Source organism: Scardinius erythrophthalmus (genome assembly GCF_964197995.2).
Source record: "Scardinius erythrophthalmus genome assembly, chromosome: 19".
Lineage (NCBI taxonomy): Eukaryota > Metazoa > Chordata > Actinopteri > Cypriniformes > Leuciscidae > Scardinius > Scardinius erythrophthalmus.
The window spans coordinates 14610364-14623644 of NC_138239.1; the positions used below are offsets into that span (position 1 = coordinate 14610364).

The following is a 13281-nucleotide window of genomic DNA, read 5'->3' on the forward strand; positions in this document are numbered from 1 at the left end:
TGTGAACTGCGAGCCCAGTACTGACAATAAATCCAAAATAAATGCAGAAACAGTTTGTAATATTAACTTATCCTATTTATTCATTAAATAAATAAAAAAATCAATGTCAAGACAGATCCTAAGACATTAAGAGCGTGCTCTTAAAGTCCCCCATAGTCAATAATTGTATCAGAATGGTATTCAAGTTGGTGTATTACACATAACGGTAATTAATATGATTAGCCTTTTGCTTGATTACATTATCAAACAGCTAATAATGTGTTACTAATTTTACACAAACCATGTTCCTGTTCGCCATCTCAGAGTCAGACAGCTGCCTTCTAAAAATCAGTATCTTAGAAACACTTTGAACATGAAAGAAATAAAGGCATATAGTTTATCATAACATTGCAATATAGCCTACATCATATACATAATTCACCTGCTTTATTGCTAAATGTTTATGATTTTTCATATCAACAGAAAAATATACAGAGATATGTCTTGAGACTCCCCTGCTTCAGAGCATAGTAAAGATATGCTAAAGCCCGCCCGCACGTTTCCTGATTGGTTACAAGCCAAGGTAGTTTGTGACGTAAGAAACACCAGCGAATTCAAACCTTGTTTTTAAAACTGTCTTTTTTTCACTGCAATGGTGTTGACTTATGAATATGCACATGGTTTGTCTTGAAGCATATTAAAAACACCACATAGACATAGGACCTATATAAACAACATTAAAAACTTGATTTTCACCACAAGATCTTTAAGGAACCTTAATTACCATACTAAAATGCATCAATGTTGCTTCCTTTTATATAGCCAACACAAATCAAGTGATTTGTAGAGATTGATTCTTAGACTAAAGGTGGGAAAAACTATGTAGAGGACTATTAGCCCTCTGTAGCACACTAGACTTTACAAGACAGGAGAGAAGGAAATCAGGACAGTGTTTGAGATCCATTAGTCAAATCCCTGATGGAATTCCCCATCTCCACCCAACACAAACATGCACAGAAGCTAATGAACTTAAATATAATCACTTCTGTGCAGCGGGCAGAGTGCTGCAGCTGTGTCCGGTCACGGTGTGCCGTCCCGGATACTGAGGGAACATTACACCATCACAGAGCATGTGGGCTGCTGTGTGTGCATCACTCTGGTTCAGCTGAGCTATTTCAGGAGACCTTAGAGATATTTCAAACGCGCTCCCACTCTCGCACCCACACTCCTCAACAACGTCACAGAGGATGGGGGAGGTGGAAAAAAAAAAAAGGTCAAAGGTCGATGAGGTTTTCATTTGCTAATTGATTTATTTGAGATGCACATTACTACCAGGTGTTGAACAGTGTTCGCTCTCTGCTGACTACTTGTAATCGGATCACCAACACAGTTCCTAATTCCAGGTGTAAAATACACACCTGCTGGTTAACACACACACTAAAACTTCTGTATTCTGTACTGTACATATGCTCAAATGTAAACACGGGTGTGTTTGTGCGCAGGTAAGAGAGAGAAAGGGTGGGGCGTTTTTGAGGAGAAAAGACATTCAGCATAATTTACAGATGAATTTGAGTGCTTAGAGCTGGGGAATCTGATGAGCTCTTCTTACAAATATTTTCTATGATGTAAAACATCACAGGAGGAGCAGGTCTGAGCAAATCCAAGCACATTAGCAATCCCAGACACAGTGCAGTACTTAGGATATCAACTCTTGCTGTGTACCTCTTTGTTACTTAACTGTTGTAAGCTCTTCCATTCAAATAGTGGTCAACTGACATGGGTTTTTTAATTGCCAATGCCTATAACAAAGCTGGCCAATGGACAATATAATAATGCAATTTAATGACTGCAAATGAAATATGCAAAATTGTATCATGCCAATGAACATCAATTTAAGACAAAATGTATTCAAAATAAAAAATGTAAAAAGTTTTCTGTCTGACACTAGAAAGAATGATGGCAAATGTTCATCTGGGACACACAAATAATAACTTCAAATCTGTGACACAACATCAACTAGACATGTTGAAACATCTTTTCTTTTTTCTTTTTAAATCTACAGGCACTGCTTACTTTAAGATGTATTAAGATTCATCTCGGGTGATACGATTTCTGTTTACACCAACCTCTCAAATGGACAGAAAGATTAATGTGCGGTCATGTTAGCGACGTTTTGACGAAATTTCACGGACAAAAAAAGTCTACTGTCTATTGTCAATAGTGTAGTAATGTGTGAAGCACAGCTCACACAAAAGAAACTTTCAAACCAAGCAGCTTTCTTTTGGTCAACACAGTGAATTTGTGTGAACAACTTGAACACAATGTGAAATCTGTGTGGGGAAATCACACAAAATTCCTAATCACTTGCATTCTAATTAAAAATAACTGTATATTGCCTTCAAAAATTAACTGAACAATGGTAAATGTGATCACATGCATTTTCGACTACCTATCACAAAACATTTTGGACCACGTTTACACCTGAATTTAGCACACTAATGATCAAATGGCCCAAAATAGATCCTTTTAAAACACAAAGTACATTTTTGTCCATTCATTGAAAATCAATGGGGTCCAAAACAACTTGGGCACCATTGACTTTTTTTGTATAGACAAAAACAGTTTTTCAAAATATCTTTCACACATAAAACCAGGTGTAAACATAGTCATGGAAGAAGCACTCTTGATTTAAGTCCTTTGGTACTGTGTGAAGATCAGTCCTCAGGGCAAACTGGGACAGCTGGACTGGTTCAGTGTGTGTTTGTGTGTGGGAGGAGCTGCTGTAATCTTTTTGTGTTCACAGTTTAACACCTCTTCCTCAAGCTGTATGTCTGTCAGCAAGCTTTCCCACTCCCTGACAGCACAAAACTAGAGACATTCAGCTGTGCACCAGATTTGGTCATCCAAGTTCCTAAACACCTCATTATATATCACAGTTCGCAGGAACACAGAGAATTAATGAAAGAGTTAAGTAATTTTTTTCAAGATTGTGTATACCATTCCATTATAAAAATGTACATTTTCAAGATAAACAGCTGGTTGTTAAAGGGTCATTTCACCCATTTGAACATTGTTTTTTATTTAAAGTGGGTCATATATGTAGTCGAAATGTAAAATAATTTTTGAATTTGGTGCCTTCGTGACCGAGAAAAGACAAAAAATAACTTCAGAACGCATTTGTATGAAAGACAACAACTCCCACAATGCACCACATTGCACAGCTCCGCAAGCCACTCCCACTAATCCAGAAAGCGCATATCTGCCTATAAGAGAAATCACTCTTCCGTCTACAAGGCTAGCTACTACCAGAGCTTGAAATTCATTTCACATTCACACAAAATGTCTAGTTAGTTGGCGAACTCATATAGTGCATTACTCCTCGTTTGTATTTCTTTCGAAAAGGTGAATTATTGCATGGTACCTGGATGTTCAGTCAGAACATATGCGGTGCGAAACTAGTTCTCAACACAAACGTCCGTGTCCTCGTCTGATTCAGAGATTTCGTCCAGGAGAAATTGTCATCGTTGAAATTCTTTGCCGCAGACGGACTCTATCTCTGTGTTCGTAGCGGTTCGTAGCTGCATTGTGAGATCACCGGCGCCACCAGTCCGCCCTAACTCGAGCCAGTCCGGGCTCCTCGTCCGCGGCAGGCAGGTCTTCTGCCTCGGCTGCTCTTCGCTATAATGCGGCTTGTAAAGGTAGCCACAAACACCTGATTCAAGCATCAGACTTCCGAAATCCTCTTCTTCTATATCATATTGAGCACTCTCCTCCGCTATTGTCATAACTTTACATCTGTCTCCACAGCGCCTGTTAGCTTAGCTTCAAACAAGATGGAGGATATTGCTTTCAGTTTCAGAGAGTAAAGTCCCACCCAATGATCTGTAATAGGTCTGTAGCGTGAGCGCGCCCCACCCTGGGAAAGATGAGAAACTAGTGTCTGTAGTCTTAACAGAAATCCCCCCCTCTAACACTTCCTCCTACAATGACGCAAAATGACGATTTTTGCGTCATTGTAGGAGGAAGTGTAAGAGGTAAATAACAGATTTCTCCCGTCTCAGGGGAAAATGAGAGAGTGTTGCACGACCATTCAATAGTATGACTGGGTTTCTAACAATGCAAAGCTTAATGCAAATGGGTGAAGTGTCCCTTTAATGTCAGTGGCAGTGCTGGGATGGGAATTTGTTAACAGGTTGTCAAAAGCTAGCCAAGTCCACTGATGACGTTTAACGACCATACCATTTGGTAAATCTGGTAAAATACACAACAAATTTCACTTCCTTTTAATTTGAAGAGCAATGTCAACTCAAAGCCTCATTCTCACAGAGAAAGAAGAACAATGATGTCATGTAAAGTACCAAACTGTCCAATAATGTCCCTGTAAAACTAAAACTGTATTGAGAACTGAGATTTTGCAACAGAATGAAGACATACTGACAAAACGGTGTCAGTATCTATAAGTTCACTTGAGCAAGAATGAAAGAGAGAAAAAGAGAGGGAACAAGAGGAGTGAACCGCAGTATTTAATTTAAACCTCAAACTAGTCATTTAGCCTCTCCATAATCCCTGGGTCTGGTGCTAAGTCTGGTAATTACTCTTATTGGACACCGATAACCATCACAAGCGTTTCGCTGCATGCTTCCTTCAAGTGGAAAAGCGATCAGTAGACTGGCAAAACCAGAAGCAGGACCTGCTCATAAAGAAAAGCGGAGAGGGAGGGCAGGAATTACAGCACACCGGTGTTCGTCGTTTGTTCATTGGGCAAACGGTCTTCGAATTTTCTCTTGAGCGAGAACTGCCCCTGCCTTCACTCTCTCATGAACACACACCCATCCTGTTTCAGCTGACAAAGTTCACATGTACTGTTGTATAACCAAGAATAACAGCTCATCATAAAACAACCTTTGCCCTTCTAAGGTGAGAGACAAGTGAAATGGCATAGCAGGTCATGAGACACACAAGAGATAGGCAGAGATAAGCTAAGATAGAAACAGACAAAGAACAACACAAGAGTGTTGGCCGGCATTTGGCAGAAAGAGAATACATCCGGCTCTAGAATGCAGTCCAGATTTCCAGCTGAACATACACTAATACAGTGGCTCTCAGTTTTTTTTTTTTTTTTTTTTTTCAGATGTTACAAGTGGTAACCAAACACATACCATTCTTAATGCTTAATGTTGTCTGGGTCATATTTTCTTTGACCTTATGTAGTTTTTATTGATATTTTTTAAGGATGAGGGCATCTCACACAACCTGTCAAATCTGCATAAATTGCTTAGCATCTACAAAGTGACAAATGAAATTGCACTAAAATACTGATGTAATATAGTATTATGCTAAATGTTTCCAACAATGTTTAAATCCAGAGAAATCAGCCATTTCAGCCGTGTCATTACGTTGCCTGTCAATGACGTCATATATCCGCATAACCTTCAATTGCCGGTTTTACTTCTGTGGAAACCAAACACCAAAGATGCTATAATATATTATGTGTTTTATTAGGCTGGTGAACAACTGTTTGGACACCTTTATTGACCGAAATCTAATCATTGTTATATATTATGGTTAGTCACCAACATGGTTAGTCTTATTGTTTGAATCTTTTGTTTTCTTGATTTACCACAAGTAAGTTTGTACTAGGGCTGCACAATATTAGAAAAAACTGACATTGTGATATTTAGTTTTTCTGCAATATATCTTGCAATATAAAAACAGTTTCACTAGATGACTTGAATAGCTCGATTTGGAAAGAATTAATCATTCTAGAATGATTGACGTGATTTTGTAGGGGAGTGAATGAATCTGCATGGAAAATAATAAACAAATTGCAAGCATTAGATAAATACAATAGAACAAAGATACAAATTAAATATACAGTGCTTTATGTTTTTTTCTGTCAAGTCTAACAGTATTCAGTTACAGAAATTGAACAATCAAATGTAAAATAACACTGCATAGTGTAACACTGCAATTCATCTTTGTTAAAAATACAAAAGTGATTTTCTCTTTGTATTTTGATTAACATTAAAAACAGCAGCGGGTTGTGGGCTGCGGGCTGCTGTCACTTTAAGAGCTAATGCATGGATCCAATATAATGATACATCTGTTTTCTTTCTCAGTTGTTTAGGTTCACGTAAGCCATTTGTGACTGTTTACAAGGACACTCGCTGAGACGGGTATTTTAACATTATAACAGAATTCGGTGTACGCTTGCTGTCTGTGCTGCTCTGTGTGTGCGCACAGAAAACAGCCCATGAGTTCTCTTTTGCGTCTTCTTGAGCTCTAATGGCTTTAAATTGCTTGAATGTTTAAACTGACGGGATCTAAAAACACATGCAAATGATAACCTTTCACTCTATGATGGCTAAACTTTGCAGTTAATCCAAGAATCATGTGCATTTCTAACCGTGAAGCCTGGTCCATATGAATCACAGATCAACTACGATCCTATACTTTACATCGCACATGTGACTTTTCGCAGATGCGCACATGATATCGATGCAAAAACAATTTATCATGCAGCTGTAGTTTGTGCCATGCCTCAGAGACAACACTATTTTGACAAGCAGCTAACATGGCATAATCAGAAAGAGCTTTATTTGTAGCAACAGTAATAAAGCATTTTCTCCAACATAGCCTACCATATATTTTAAAATAATTGCATGCCATTTAGCAACACAAGTCATCCAGCATATTCTAATATCAATCTAGCTTACTGCAGTGTGCAATACTGTGTCTCATACCATCCACAGAACTAACGCACAGAGTAACTTTAACATAACTTTCAACACTCGAATATATTGTAGAATGATTGCTTTGACCAAGTTAAAAAGCGCTGTGTTAACCAACAATTTTAATTTGTCAAATAAAGTGACGTGTGAAGTTATTCGGCACTTGTGGCCATTTCATTAGAATGAAATAAAATAATGTGAATATAAATTATTAAACATAATTGTAACAAAGTTAAAGTTCACATTAACCATAACTTTAATCATAAAATAAACAACAGTTTCATACCACAGTAACGTTAATAAAACTTTAATACATTAGCTCATCCATGAACATAATTTCTGCCCAATCCCATCAGATTGCTTTCCATCAGCTGTGGAGGTGAAGACAACAACTCCAATGATTTCACGCTCATTCACGTCGTCATCAAGCTACACCTTTGTTTTTGTTTTGAATAAGTGACCTCTAGCAGCAAAACTTACATATTGTGCCTTTAAGACGTACTTACATTACAAAAATATTCAATTTAAAATAAATGCAGTTCTACTTTCTTTTCAAAGAAAAAATGCATCTGTTTCTAGAAAACTATTAGAAGCAGTGAATATATTTAATATCTAATAAAAAACCCAGCCCTGAGGACCACTGCTCAAGAAACTGTACACAAGTGAAACTAGGTACAGCACAATCTTAAATTCAAACAACATTAAACTACTTTCAACTGCATTTTTAAAAGCTTTAACTACAGACAATACAGAATCTCACCTTGGCAATCCCTTTGACTTCCATTCAGAAACCAACACCTATACTGTCTCTCTTTCTTCTCTAGTCAGTCACTGAACACATCTCAAACTAAAGATCAAAGCAACTCACAGGAAAGTGCAAATATTTGATCTTGACTCCATAAAATTTCAGGGTATTCAAGATAGTCTAAGTCTAAAGCTAAAAGAAGTCTTGTAAAAGTTAAGTGCCAGTAACTGTAGCAGTTTTTAGTTGAATGAGCTAGTTTATGTTCATACTAAACACAAATAGACAAGTGTTCTAAAGTCACTATGACAGGCGCTGCTTCTCAGGTCTTACTGGAAATCCGTCAGTGCTCTGCATTTGAGTCTGGGACAGGTCATGGCAGGTCCTCTCTGTACTCATCTTCCCTCTATCTGCTTTATGGGCCCCACCTGCCTAATGCAATGGAGTTTATATGGGGGTTGCAGTTCTCTCTGTGCTTAGTGTTTCATTTTTCTGTCATCCCCCACCCCCCAATGCAGCTTACCTGACAAATGCATACTCGTGTGTGTATATGTGTTAGCAGTGTTTTGTTAATAAACAAATCAGTGTTTTTAATGAGTTTTTTAATTAAATGCTTTTTCACAAACCGACTCATTTTTTTCATTCTCTTAAGTCTGTCTCTCGCCTGCTTTCTTGCCTTTAAAGATTAACTATAGTGCATAGTACAGTAGTTGAACGAACATCATTGGTTGGATCTATTGATGAAGACATTCCCCTTTCACTGCAAGAGTTATTAGTTGTGTCCCAAATGATTTACAATGTACTTTAGTTTTTAAGTGTGTGAAGTGTCCATGCAAATGTAGTCATGCAAAGAAAATGTATTCATTCAAACTATGTAGTCTCACAGTCAGATCTACAGTATATAGTCTAGTGTCTCAAATAGGCCTATGTCACACTTCCTGCTTCCGGAACGCGGAGTAGGGATTCAGAACTTCCGGTCAACAGTATTTCTCGATAAGGATTTACATTATCAGCCATAATGTCTAAACCATCCGAGGTAGACTGACCACGAGCTATGAGGTTGTGAAACGAAGGTTTTTGCTCCTGTAGAAGCTATAAGTTTGTATGAAATCAACCTTGTTTTAAGAAAAACATTTGTTATCCGCGATCTTATGAAAAAAAACTACACTACCCACAATCCTAAGCGTAGCAGCAACATCTGCTGATTGGTCCAACTCGCTGTTACCATAGAAACGTTTACCTTACTGGCGAACGGCTAGAGCTATAACAACAATGGCAGGCTACACCCGCAGCTGTTGTTGTAGTTTACCGGGTTGCTCTGCACTTGAGAGTTTCATTTACCATCCGAACCACATCCTCATATGTGACTTCAGGCAGGTTGTGGAGAGATTTGGTCCAGCGGTATCTATCGGACACCGCCATTGTAAAAAGCTAACCGGAAGAGCCGTATCCCTACTAAAAGACGTACTTCCGGTGTTCAATTTTTTCGTGACATAGGCCTATAGACCTTATAATCAAACTATCATAACAATATAATTTCAATTATCTCATCTGTTGACATTATGCCGGTGAATTTCAGAGCTGGTACAAACACATCCACATCGCTATGTTCAGATGCTTTCTTAACTACCGTTTTTTTCACCGCTGTCATTTTTGTTGTGTTGAGAGGAAAACGCACAGCACATATTTACATTCATCTAAACATCACTCTCAGGGTGGGCAGCGTCTGGATGTTCGTTAACAGCATATCGCTGCAAAGGTATTTCCAACCAGTTTTTTTTAATTTCTAAGCTAAGAACGAAAAAGAACTTCGCAGTGATTATTTCGGGGCCTATAGGTTGCTAGCTGCAGTTCACATAACGGCCACTAGTGTTAATAATAACAAGGGTTTCTGAATCTGAATTCTACCCAAATGTGCCACACAAGTCCTGAAAAGTGAAGCCAAAACGTTTCGATCACCCCCGGGTGGCTGGACCCAGTATAGGTCATAAACCATGTCTCTCCATGTCATCTAATGGGACGTGAGACAAACTAAACAATCAAATTACACTTTAAATAATTTCGTCCAAAGATAGTGTCTGTCATTTTAGGTAGCTATGGCGTTGAAATTCAAAAGTTTTTTTTTATTTTTTATTTTTTTATAAATTTGGTTATTATAAATTTGGTTTTATAAAGTTAGTTATTTGATGCTATAAAACCGAGAGTGTAATGTCATGATTGACAGCTGAGATTGACAGCTTCTCTGAGCAAAGTAGTCAGAGGCACCAACAGACTTTTATCAGGATTTTTGGGAGAAAATTGGAGCTTTAAATGTAATTTCTACATTTCCATATCACACCGACATAATGAGTTGTTCTGCAGTAAACTGTGCTAACCGTTTCTGTGGGAGTGTGGGCGGGGCCTTGATACCGTGGCTCCACTTCACGCTCACTACTGCGCAGACTCGGGTCCCGAATCAGCGCCATATTGGGGCATTGGCGGCTTCACTGTTCTACAATGGAAGCAAGTGAAGGTGCGTCGTCCATCTTAATTATTTATTTTTATTTTTGACAGTCTATTATTCTACCTATAACCCCTTTAAATAAGAGCATCATCTGGGTTTTTGAAGTGCACATTTTCACGCAATGTTGCAATTTCAGTGTATACACACTACTCACGCTATTTATACTACAAAACGGCATAGAAAAGTGCATAAGTATGAAAAGAGTGACAAACCTGGGAAATGTTTGTTTCGTGAACAATCAAATTAACAAGGACATTTTTCATTTGTGAACAAATCAAATTTAATGTTTTTTTTTTTTTTTTACATTTCAAATCTGATGACTCCCATTACATGATGGGAAAGGGAAGTAATTGCCACATATTTAAGTATTAAAGTATGATTTTGCTACTGTTTCATAAATACTGCGTATTCCACTATTCTGCTTATCTGGCATACTTTTTGCGTACTATGTAGGTATGCAGTGACTCAGTTCTCGCCACCTACTGGCGAAACGATGTAACTAGTGATCGACCGATATATCGGTCGGCTGATAAATCGGGCCGATATTTGCGGGTTTGACGTGTATCGGCATCGGCCGATACGCGGCTGCTGCGTTCGCCGATAGTTTTTTCCCGGCATTATTTACAGACAGGTGTCCGCAGGCAGCTCTGTGTTGCTGGAGACGCTGCAGTTCACGTGCAGCCCATGCACTGCCCCTCCCACACTAGCAGAGTGCTGGAAGCCTCTTCAAGACAACGGCAAGTTTTAAACTTTCAAAGCATCTTTTAACTGTTTGACTTAGCTGAAATATTGCCATACACTTTAAAAGTGGAAACACGTTGCTTTATATGTGTGTGCAACTAAGCAAGTTTGTGGCTCCAAATGGAAAACGCGAATGCCTCATCTATAAAACTGCTTGTCATTGTATTTAAGGAGCTGCAAATAGCTAAGTTTGAGGCTATCCATATGCATACGGCAGCTGTTACGAACACTGGTCATAGGATTAAATAATGCCGACGTTGTTCCGTGATATTTGTGGGAGTTTTATTATGCGCGCTCATAATGGAAGCGACGCGCTTGTTTTTTCCAAGCGTGTCCGCGCCGCATCGAGATAAAAACATCTCAACTTTTCAGAATGCCGCATCTGTGATAAATATATGTAGTCGTAAAGGGCAGGAAATAAATTAATCCTTCCTCCATGTCATCATGGAGAGCGCAGTTCATGGCTGCATAGCAACGACAGACGTTTATTATGCTGCTTGCTTGTTGCTACTGTGTGCAATAGTGTAATTATTTTATTCATGCTTAAATATTTATTTTCAGAATTTACTTAAAGAATTTGAATTATGCTTAAATATTTATTTTCAGTAATTTTAGCACTGAACTTTTTTTTACTTGTTCTACCTCACATGTTTTTAATATTTGTCAAATATTGTTTTGTTTTTTTTAAGTTCAATAAATGTTCCTTTTTTAAATTGAGACTTGTAACGTTTGTTATCATCATTGTGTCATTTTTATGATTTAAATTGAGTGAGCAAAAGCAGTATCGGCTCCAAATATCGGCCCAAGAAAATCGGCAGCCCGTATCGGTCATTGGCTAAGGCTGATGAAAAAAAATCGGTATCGGCATCGGCACTAAAAAATCCATATCGGTCGATCCCTAGATGTAACCTGCAAAAAGAGTCACTCAACATATCAGAACAAACCTTTTTGGTGGATTCAAAGGCTCGAATCACTGATATGAATAAAATGTATGTGTCTATAATCTCAGACATGTACACAGTCAACACACCAATATGCACAGACTGCCAAAACAGTCTAGAGCTAGCCTCAATCTTCCTGACCTCTACCAAAGTCCCTTTAGGTATATAAAGTCTTTGCCTCTACTCGAGTCAAAAATAAACACCGATTTTTAGGCCAAGGCAAAAACAGGACTTTCCACTTCTAATATAGGCCTAAATATGAGCCATGTAAGGTTAAGTTTCTGCTTAATGACATCAAAAGCGTTTAATTGTGCCTGTCATCGTGTGTGAACGCACCTCGCATCTCTAATAACGGCTGTCAACATTAATAGCAACAGCTTGAAATACATTTTCTATTCGTGTACGTGCCGACAGTAGTGCAGGTCGAGACACACACACTGCGTCAAAAAAGCTACACGTTACGATGCAGAAATATAAATTTAACACGGTTTATCTGACAAGCGACCATGAGCTTCATAATCACAGTCCCACTCCGGACTTGCCGGGGGAGGGGGGGAACTGTAGGAATAAAATCACATTTTTTAAACTCTAACCGACCCAAGTTCTCAAACTCTGCGCTATTTTTCTTAGAGAAAGCGACTTTTCCTGTTTGGAAACAATATTCTATAATACGTCGGGTGTAACGTTACGTGGCGAGGAATTTAAATCGATTTGACATTTCAATGCTCGCGCGCGACAAACTTAGTGCAAATACAGCGTAAATGTAAACTTTATTTCGCTACATAGTGCGATGCTGCTGACGAAGAACATCACAATCATAGTGAGGGAATCTCTGTTTCAGCTTCCTAAAATCAGAACATACTCCATTACATTTCAGTTGTCGCTCGACTACTAAACATCCGTCGTTTGGAAAGTCCCGGTTAAAGTTTACAACCGCATCGCTACGAAGCTGTTTCCTACATCAGCCACAAAATAGCTTGACTAAAATCACCGCAGTCCGGCGTATCGAGCTCCTCCGCTGCAGCGAACAGGAGGGGGAGGAGGGTGGCAAAGTTGCCGCAGTTTGGAGTTGTGTCTGGGGGCAAGCTTCGACCATTCAGCTCCCCTCCAACTAAACTATCTTAATAGCCCCGCTTCGGATTTCTCTTACCTTGAGCACCAGGAGAAGAGTAGTGAGAATTTTTCGGAGGTAGCTCTCTGGGAGGGCAAACTACTCAGTCGCGTTTGACTTTTTGAGGATGAATAGATCAGCTCTCCGCAGGGTCCTCGCTAGTTCCTTCACTCACCCCCTCCCTTGCGCCGCAAGATCAAACCATCACATTCCTTCGACATCCAAACAATGAAAAAGGTGGGTTTTCCTTTGCCAAGAAAGACCCACCCCTAGAACGACTACGCCGCCTGTGACCGCAGAAAGAACGCCCTACCCGGGTAATACGGTCCCGCCTTCCCAGAGCGAAGAGTGAAAGAGTGGATCAGTCGAGAGCTCTAGAGGAAGCTTGAGGAATAACGGAACTGAGTTCACAAGCTGGACTTTATTTTTTAGCACTAATCAATACAGGTGTTAAAACATTTAACGCCGTTTCCGTTATTCCTCATGCACTATATGTAAGTGAGTAAAAAAAATGACAATGGATAATTCAAAAA

At 39.0% G+C, this 13281-nt stretch overlaps 1 protein-coding gene across 1 annotated transcript in view; it reads right to left on the reverse strand.

Moving 5' to 3' along the window:
- luzp1 (leucine zipper protein 1) overlaps positions 1–13043 on the reverse strand; it is a 47975-nt gene extending 34932 nt beyond the window's left edge. Inside the window, exon 1 of the mRNA XM_081347202.1 lies at positions 12788–13043. The gene's annotated coding sequence lies outside the window, so the exon portion shown is untranslated. The remainder of the gene's footprint in view (positions 1–12787) is intronic.
- Between the last annotated feature and the right edge of the window lie 238 nt (positions 13044–13281).